This window comes from Microtus pennsylvanicus, chromosome 2 (assembly GCF_037038515.1).
Source record: "Microtus pennsylvanicus isolate mMicPen1 chromosome 2, mMicPen1.hap1, whole genome shotgun sequence".
In the NCBI taxonomy this organism is placed as follows: Eukaryota; Metazoa; Chordata; class Mammalia; order Rodentia; family Cricetidae; genus Microtus; species Microtus pennsylvanicus.
This window is the reverse complement of record NC_134580.1, coordinates 28,819,697-28,828,959: the sequence shown is the minus strand read 5'-3', so window position 1 is coordinate 28,828,959 and position 9,263 is coordinate 28,819,697.

Here is a 9,263-nt window from a genome sequence, read left to right as displayed (position 1 = left end):
GTGCCATTTGGATGGTGCGTCTCTCTCACCTGCTGTGGGGCCTCTTGGCTCCAACCCACCAAGGCTGCTGCCTGCCGTTTTTTTAAATTATAAGATTGGTACAATGATCTTGGCAGGCTCTCCTGGGGTTTCCTCCTGCCCCCCAGTACACTGAGGTACAACAGGACACTGACATCAAGTCCACATGCTACAGCTTTGCTTTTCCAACTAACGGACTCTGGGCCCCTCCATCTAGCACCGGTAGGACTCATGAGCCCCCTTTCTCTGTCTGTTTTCCATGAGTAAGGCCTCGTTTCTTGTCTCTCGGACCCAAGAGTCCTTCAAGCTTAGTCCCTCAGCCCCTATTCTTTGAGTGATGACTCACTGGGTGGCTTGTGCCTGAGAGACCCAGGCCTCAGAAAATTCCTGATTCATAGACCCTACCTAGACCCTGAATGGCTCTACTCCAAACTCCAACCCTGAAAATAGGACCAGAGCCAGGGGAAGAAATACTCTGTTCCCAAACCAAGAGCCAGAGAAAAGTCCTTGGCCCTGAAACCAGGACCAAAAGAACATACTAGATTTAGAGTATACCAAAGATTTTGCCCTGATCCCAAAATTAGGATCAAAAAGGTAAAAAGAATCAAAGAAAGAAACACAGTTTGGTCCCAGATTTGGAGCCATCTCTGCCCTGACACTAAACCACCAATCCCTGAGCAAGGAAAACTGACCAATCACTGAAGCCCTAGAGGCTTGGAATTCTCCTCAGGCCTGGAAAGCCTCCTTACATCATAGTGGGCAGCCAATCCTAAGCTTGGATGTCTGAATTCCAAGGGACAGCCAATCACAAGCCCAGGGGCTTGGACTTCCCCCAAGGCTCTTTCGTTATTTCAACCCCTTGTATTTGCCGCTCAGGGTCTCTCCTGCATTGTTCCTGCTGCTACTGCCACTGTCATTGCTGCTATTGCGGCTTACGAAGGATGGAGGGACCTGAGTTAACTCACAAATAAAGACTGTTTGTTTTTGCATCAGGGCTGGTCTCTTGATGGCGATACAGTGATGTGGGAGAATCTTCTGTTTTGTGTTGATTTCATTGGTTAAATAAAGAGACTGCCTTGGCCCTTTAACAGGACAGAAAATTAGGTCGGCAGACTAGACTGAACAGAATGCTGGGAGAAAGAAGCAGAGTCAGGCAGTGGCCATGATTCTCCTCTCCGAGACAGACGCAGGTTAAGATCTTTCCTGGTAAGCTACCACCTCGTGGTGCTACACAGATTATTAGAAATGGGTTAATCAAGATGTGAGAGTTAGCCAATAAGAGGCTGGAACTAATGGGCCAGGCAGTGTTTAAAAGAATACAGTTTCCGTGTAGTTATTTCGGGTAAAGCTAGCTGGGAGCCAGGTGGCAGCGGGAAGTGGCCCACTGCTCCATCAACAATTCAGGTTTCAGATTTCGGGCGCAACAGTGCCTTCCTCATCCCTCAGATCCAAGTGTCCTTCACACTTTGTATACACAGTCACCCAGCACAGCTGGGGAGTAGAGAGGATGCAGAAGGAGCAGGGAATGAGAAAAGCATGTGAAGACTTAAGATGTGAGGGTCTAGCCGGCGGTGGTGGCGCACGCCTTTAATCCCAACACTCGGGAGGCAGAGGCAGGCGGATCTCTGGGAGTTCGAGGCCAGCCTGGTCTACAAGAGCTAGTTCCACGACAGGAACCAAAAACTACGGAGAAACCCTGTCTCGAAAAATTCCCCCCCAAAAAAGATGTGAGGTCTAAGAAACTGACTTAAGGTGTGAGAATGCAAGTTATGAAGGTCTAAGGAGGAGAAGAATGTGAAAGAATGAAACATGCTCCAGGTTTCTCCCTCTCATTATGCTACTGCTATATTAAGACTCCAAAAGTTCACCAGGCAGTGGTGGCGCACACCATTAATCCCAGCACTCAGGAGGCAGACACAGGCAGATCTCTGTGAGTTCAAGGCCAGCCTGGTCTATAAGCGCAAGTCCCAGGATAGCTAGGGCTGTTACACAGAAAAGGCCTGTCTTGAAAAAAAAAATAAACAAACAAACAAACAAAAAGACTCCAAAAGTTCATAGTGATGAAATGCTGATAGGGTGTTAAACTGGCAGGGTGCGGCCACTGTGTGACCATACATACCTTTTCTATAATGTGGTACAAATAGGGATTTTGTTACAGATACAAAGAGTGGGAATGCTAATGTGTCTAAAACATATCTATTTGCACACTCAAAAACCTCTTGTGAGATCCAGGGAGTTGACTTGGACCCACCTTGAAGAGGTCAGATGCACTGTCAACCGCACTCCAGATAAGTACTGAAAATCAACAGCCTAAGTTTCCCACCTTTCCCTGGTCTTGGAACACCCCTTCCCTCAAGTACCAGGATCTAAGGAAAAAATTTCCCCTAAACTTAACCTTATCTTCTGCCCTATCAGCATCTTGCCAGGTCCAAGCAGTGCCAGACAGTTCTATAGAGCCTGGACAATGATGTGAAACAGCAAGCTACCTCGAGAGGTGGCCAGCACCTCAGTGTTCCCAGGTCCCCAAGACTCCAGTGCCTCCAGATCAGCAGGACCAAACTTTACCTGCCACTCCTAACTCCTCAACTTTCTAAAATAAACAGAAGAGGAATGTTGGCATTTAGGCATACCTGGTCCACTTCTGGGAGACCTGGCAGAGTGCTTCACCCCTGTGCATGCCCAGTACACAGGCAGGCAACACCTTAGTCAGCGGCACCCCCACCCTTTTGAAAAGTGAAACCCTGCCTGCTTTCTCTCTCCTCTTCTTCTTCTTTTCCTTCTTATTCTCCCACCACTCCTCTGACAGGCAGGCAGACGGGCGGGCGGGCACAGGCGGGCGGGCACAGGCGGGAGGGCAGGCAGGCAGGCAGGCTCGTATGCCTTTCTCTCTTAATAAACCCCTTCCGTGAGAGTTCTGTTGTATGGTGTTCCTTAGTGCCGTGTTTTTTTTTTAAAAAATATTTATTTATTATGCATACAATATTCTGTCATTCTGTATGTGTGTATGCCTGCAGGCCAGAAGAGGGCATCAGACCTTATTACAGATGGTTGTGAGCCACCATGTGGTTGCTGGGAATTGAACTCAGGACCTTTGGAAGAGCAGACAATGCTCTTAACCTCTGAGCCATCTCTCCAGCCCTAGTGCCGTGTTATTAAATTATAACATTCACAGCTTGCTTAAGACCTCTGGAAACATCAGCCATCTTTTTTATTTGTTTGTTTGTTTTGAGACCGGGTTTCTTTGTGTAAAAGCTCTGTCTGTCCTGGAACTTGCTTTGCAGACCAGGTTGGCCTCAAATTTAGAGATCTGCCTGCCTCTGCTTCCTGAGTGCTGGGATTAAAGGTGCCTGCCACCACCATCCAGTTAACATCAGGCATCCTAATCTTTAACTTTTACCTTTTCTTTCTGTCTGGAGACATCCAATCGTTTACCACAACCCTTAGATGCTTGAATAATGAGAGTAGCCACTGGAAAGGCAAGTCTTTTTGAATTATCACTGGAGCATAAAGGAATAGTAATGAGCAATTTCTAAGTAGCAGCAGCATGGTGGTTTTGAGCCTGCTTTTCATGAAGCCTGACCTGTGAATTCTAGGAAAAGGCAAAGAAAGCCTGGCTTTTATACTTGAAACCAAGTTAGGCCTCATTTTCTAAGCTTTTCTAAGCTTTCTTTGGTAAAAAACGGTAACTTAAGGGTTCAGGTAACTTAAGGCTCCTTTTCTTTTCTAAGTTTTTCGAGTCAGGGTTTCTCTGTAGCTTTGGAGCCTTTCTGTCCTGGAACTCCCTCTGTAGTCCATGCTGGTTTTGAACTCACAGAGCTCTGCCTGTCTCTGCCTCCCGTGTGCTGGGATTATGTGCACCATCACCGCCTGTCCCTTTAAGGCTCTTACATTTGTAGCAACAGCAAGCAACATGCAACATGTCCATCTTTGGACCCAAAGTTATTAATAAAGTCAGAAATGGCCAGGCTCCTTGGGGAGGAGCTGGGATGTCTATGTGCAAACCTGGCAGAGTGCATCCCTTCTGAACGCATGCCCAGTAAGCAGGCAGTGCCTTGACTGGCTGCATGGTCTCAGTGCACATGCGCTGTACCCTCCTGCTCCTGGAACAGGAGCTCAGGCTACTAAATCGTCTAATGAGAATAGGGCCTGTCGCTGGGACTCCAGTAGGCACGAGTTAAGTTTGGAGGAGCCAGGAGGAGAATAGAGGAAGGAGGATGGGGGTGTTAGCTGACTACTCTCGCAGTCGCTCTATCTTTAGTAGGGGGCTGGTGGTAAAGGCACAGGCTCTGTAACCAGGTTAGAGACTATGGCACAGTGTGCTTAGTGGGAGCCAGTGAAGCTGAAAATGAGCTCCCGCTTGTGAGTCAAGCTTAGGCAGGACTAGACAGGGGTAACAGTTGTTGACTTTCAAGGTTCTAGGCAGGAATGGGTGAGGTCAGGGGCCTTGGGAAGGAATGCAGAGAGCCAAGTGCAGGGCGGGAGCCAAGTGATGCCAGGAATCCTTACTAGGAAGGGGATATGGAGAAGTTGGGATGTACAAGGGGACAACGTAGAGAGGCTCTTGTGTGATAGGAGGTCCTTGAGCTTCTGTGGTGGGACAACAGAGAGAGCGACCAAAGATGAGCTTAGGGGTCTCCTGAGCGAACAGACTGCTGCTGGCGCCCGAAGGCAAGGCTGCCATCTTCCACCATTCTATCTAGCAGTTGTTTGGACAGACTAAGAACCAGATGCCCTTGCGGGGTAGCTGACCTTTGGCGAGATTAAGGGAGGTTCCTGGTAAACAGACACCCACCTTAGGAGATCCACTTTCCTGGTAAACAGAACCGGCCTTTAGGTGCTCGTGGGCGTGGGGCATCTGCAAACTTCATAGGCAACAGAGTAACAAGCCGTGGGAAGCAAGAAGGCAGTTCCGACCACCGCAACTCAGCAGCCAGTGCTGGTTCAAACATCCGGAGTCTGACCCAAGTGGATTATTTTATGTTTATTTAAGCTCAGCAATCTGGTGAAAACTATTCTTGTGAGGACTATCTCAGTCCCACGTGCACACCACCACATACCTAGATCTCTGAGGAACAAAGCTAAACACGGATCAGACATGACATTAAACTCTTTGTAAAGTGCACGTGACACCTTCACCTTCCCTAAAGATAGGTTCTCTAGATAGACTGAGAGAAACAAGTTTCAAAATGCTGGTCTGCGGTAGGGTTCAGTGTCTGAAAGTCCCTGGTCCTACAAACTACTCAAAGGTAACCAGGCAAAAAAAAAAAAAAAAAAAAAGGTAACCAGGCTACAAAACACATCAGCTCCAGCCTTCTGGCAGGAAAACCGGGCTCTGCATTCTTTTTTCTTTTTTTTCAAGACAAGGTTTCTCCATAGCTTTTGGAGCCTGTCCTGGAACTCACACTATAGACCAGGCTGATCTTGAACTCACAGGGATACCACTGCCTCTGGAGTGTTAGGATTAAAGGTGTGCACCACCACTGCCCAGCATATACCTTCTCTTGAAGGAACAACCACGTGTGCTTAACGTCCCAGTGTTGTGGAGTATCACGATGTGTTACATTCAATTATGCTGTGGGATATTTACTTAATGATGCAATGACATGCTACATTTGATTAAATTAACCTGACGGAACAGAATTCCTGTTGCACTGCCAATTAAGACAGCAGTTGCTTAAGGGGCAACTACAGAATTTGAACATTCTAGTTCCTTTAGTGCTTGTCTGTGAGCACAGAGACCTCGGTGCCCCCACATTTAGGCTTCTGTTTACCTGGTCTAAGACCTGTTTAGTACACTGTCATTAAATTTTAGGGGGCTGCATTGGACTTAACAGTCAACATGGCCATTTTTGTGCCAGCACCATGCTATTTTGTCACCAGAGGAGTTTAATACAATTTGAGATTGGATACTGATATACTTATAGCAATGTTTTCTGCTCGTAATTATTTTAGCTCTTTTTGGATGTGTTCTTCCATATGAACTTTGGGATTTTTTTTCTGTGTCTGTAAATATGTTACTGAATTGTGACTGTATTGAACCCATGTATTAAGTCATTTTTACAATATTCGGCTTACTGTTAACAGGAGAGGTCTAATCTTTCAATCTTGTATTTTCATCAATTTTTGTTGTCTTTCATTTTTCCTTAAAACATCTTCATTGCAGAGGTCTTTCATACCCTTTGTTAGGTTTATTTCTGGGCTGTGTGCACATACTCTTCACTTGAAGGCTACTAATTGACATCAAGTGTCTCTCAATCTCTCTTCACCATGTTTGAGACAGGGTCTCAAACCTGGAGTTCCCCATCTGCAGCCAATTTGGCCAGCAAGCCTCATGGATGCTTCTGTCTCCAGAGCTGGATTATGGGTGCACATCTCTGCACCTGGGCTCTTTCTGGGGATCAAACTCAGGCCCTCCTGCTTGCACAGCAAGTTCTCCACCACCTGCCCAATCTTCCTAGTCTCTATTACTTTTTTTTTTTTTTTTTTTTTTTGGTTTTTTTGAAACAGGGTTTCTCTGTGGCTTTGGAGCCTGTCCTGGAACTAGCTCTGTAGACCAGGCTGGTCTCGAACTCACAGAGATCCACCTGCCTCTGCCTCCCGAGTGCTGGGATTAAAGGCGTGCGCCACCATCGCCCGGCGTCTCTATTACTTTTATTTACTGTGTGGGGGTGGCCACATGTGCCAAAATGCATGTCTGGAAGTCAGAGGGCACCTTGAGAGGGTTAGCTTTCTCCTTCCATCAAATTCAGGTTATGAGGGCTGACAGCAGGACCCTCCCTCCACCTAACCATATCACCACACCCTCCCTCACTTCGAAACCAACTGTGAGCAGGATTTTGAGTTCTCTTTTCCCAAATTTGTCTTAATTTTGTATCTTGTAGTTAAGACACAAAGTCTTGTTAGAAAGTGTTCATACCATCATGGCTGTGGTCCACTTTTTTTTCTTTAAAGACAGTCTTATTTGCCTGGCACTCAGTAAGTTAGAGGCCCCAGTGCTGGTATGGTGGCATTGTGCGCCCCCCCCCCCACCATGGCTAGACAAACATTTATAAAATACAGTTGGCGAGAGAGAATCTGGGAGGACTTAGGAGAGGGAAATTTAAGAGCACCTGTTCAGTGTGGGAAGTCCTTCTGTGTTGCTTTTATTGGTTAATGAATAAAGAAATTGGCTTGGCTATAGCTCGGGAGAAGGAAGGCAGAGTCAGAAGCCATGTAGCCCGGCGGAGACAGACGCTGGATCTTTAGCCAGTAAGCCACAGCCATGTGGCAATACACAGATTAATAGAAATGGGTTAAATTAAGATGTAAGAGTTAGCCAATAAGAAGTCAGAGTTAATGGGCCAAGCAGTGATTTAATTAATACAGTTCCTGTGTGATTTTGGGGGGGGTCTAAGCTAGCCAAGCGGCCTCCCTCTTCCAACACCTGTTCCACTTCCAGAGGTTCAACAGCCAGCATCCACACGACATAGCTTACACCTTTGTCAGCACCCATGTGACACAGCTCACACCTATCTGTAAGTCCATTTCCAGTGCATCAGATAGGTCCTCTTCTCAACTCTTCCGGTACCAAGCACACACACGGTACACACATATATATGTGCAGGAATACAGCAAATCCAATCTAGGAATGTATGAAGAGATATAATCTCTCTCCAGTGTTTACCCTTGGGTATATCAAGTAGGCTTACTACTTTAAAGTTAATATGGTACAGGCAATCTGTCCTCTGGCCTTGACATGCACAGTCAAGTATGCAAGCATACCTGCATGTGCACACATAAATATGTTGTCTGTTGGACTCCAAGTGTAGTCGTGTGACAGAGCGCAGTCTCGGAGATCTAGATTTAATCTCCAGCACCTTAAACAAATTAGAGACCTTAACGGAAGAGAGAGACACAGCCCAGCAAGAGCTCTAATCAGTCTTGCAGAGGACTTGGGTTTGGGTCTCAGCATTCACATCGGACTCAAAACTGCCTTTTCCAAGGCCCCCTGGCATCTGTGGGCACTGCATGCACACGATGCACACAGACTCACACAGCCCAACAATACCCATGTTATAAGTTACAATCGATTATAAATGCTTGGAAGGCTGCGGCAGGAGGACCACAAATCAAAGCTGGCATGGGCAGCGGTGAACTAGAGTTTCAAAATAAACATACATCAACACAATTCCAGAACAGTGACGAAATCTTCCTTGCAGAAGTTACTAAAAATGGCTCACGGATTAGGAATGCTTACTGTTCTTGGAGAGGATGTGCCAACTGCCAGCACGCCATCCCTAGCACCTGTTCCAAGGATGGCACCCTCTTCTGGTTTCCTACAGAGGCACATGGTACACAGACGGGCAAAACACTAACACACATAGAATAAAAACCCAAAAGAAAAACATTTAATTACATTTATCACTTATGGTGGGTAATGGTGGGAATAAAAACCAAGCGGATGACATTCGCTCCTTGGAATCCACATGGTCGGAGAAATCTGACTCCTCCAAGTAAGTTGTCCTCTGATCTCCTCATGTACCGTGAGGATATGCACCTCAATCCCCAAATAAAAACACAGAAATTGAAAGAAAGCGGAGGCACAATATTTAATGTTCTCCAGTGCTTCACAGGATGACAACCGTGAGGTTACTAACTTGGCTGCGCCCACTAAGAACACATTCTCACAGGTTAGTTGGAGTGCCTGCCGGGAATGCACAAAGCCTATCCTGGAACGAGATAAATCAAGAATGGGGGTACATGCCCACAATCCTAGCTCACCAGTGGTTCCCAACCTCCCTTTAATACAGTTCATGCGGTGGTGATCCCCAACCATAAAATTATTCCATTGCTGCTGTAATCTTGCTGGTTATGGAATTATAATGTAAATATCTGGTACACAGGATATAAGGTGTGAATCCCAAAGGGGTTGAGAACCACTGACTTAATGGAGGGAGTATGATAAGAAGTACAAGACCATCTTCGGCTAGTGAGGTTGAGGCCAGCCTGGGATACATGAGACTGTCTCAAAACAATGAAATAAAACAAGGAAAAATAGTAATACAGGGTTGGAAAGATGTCTGTGGTTAAGAAAACTTATTGTTATTCCAGAGGACTGCAGGTTGAACCCTAGCACTCTCAGGCAGCTAGTTCACAACTCCATTGGGGAAACTGAACCATCTTTCCGGCCCCTGTGAGGAGACAGAGACAACACACTGACAAGGCTTCCAATGTTTTCTCAGCATTTACCATTAGGGACTTGTCAC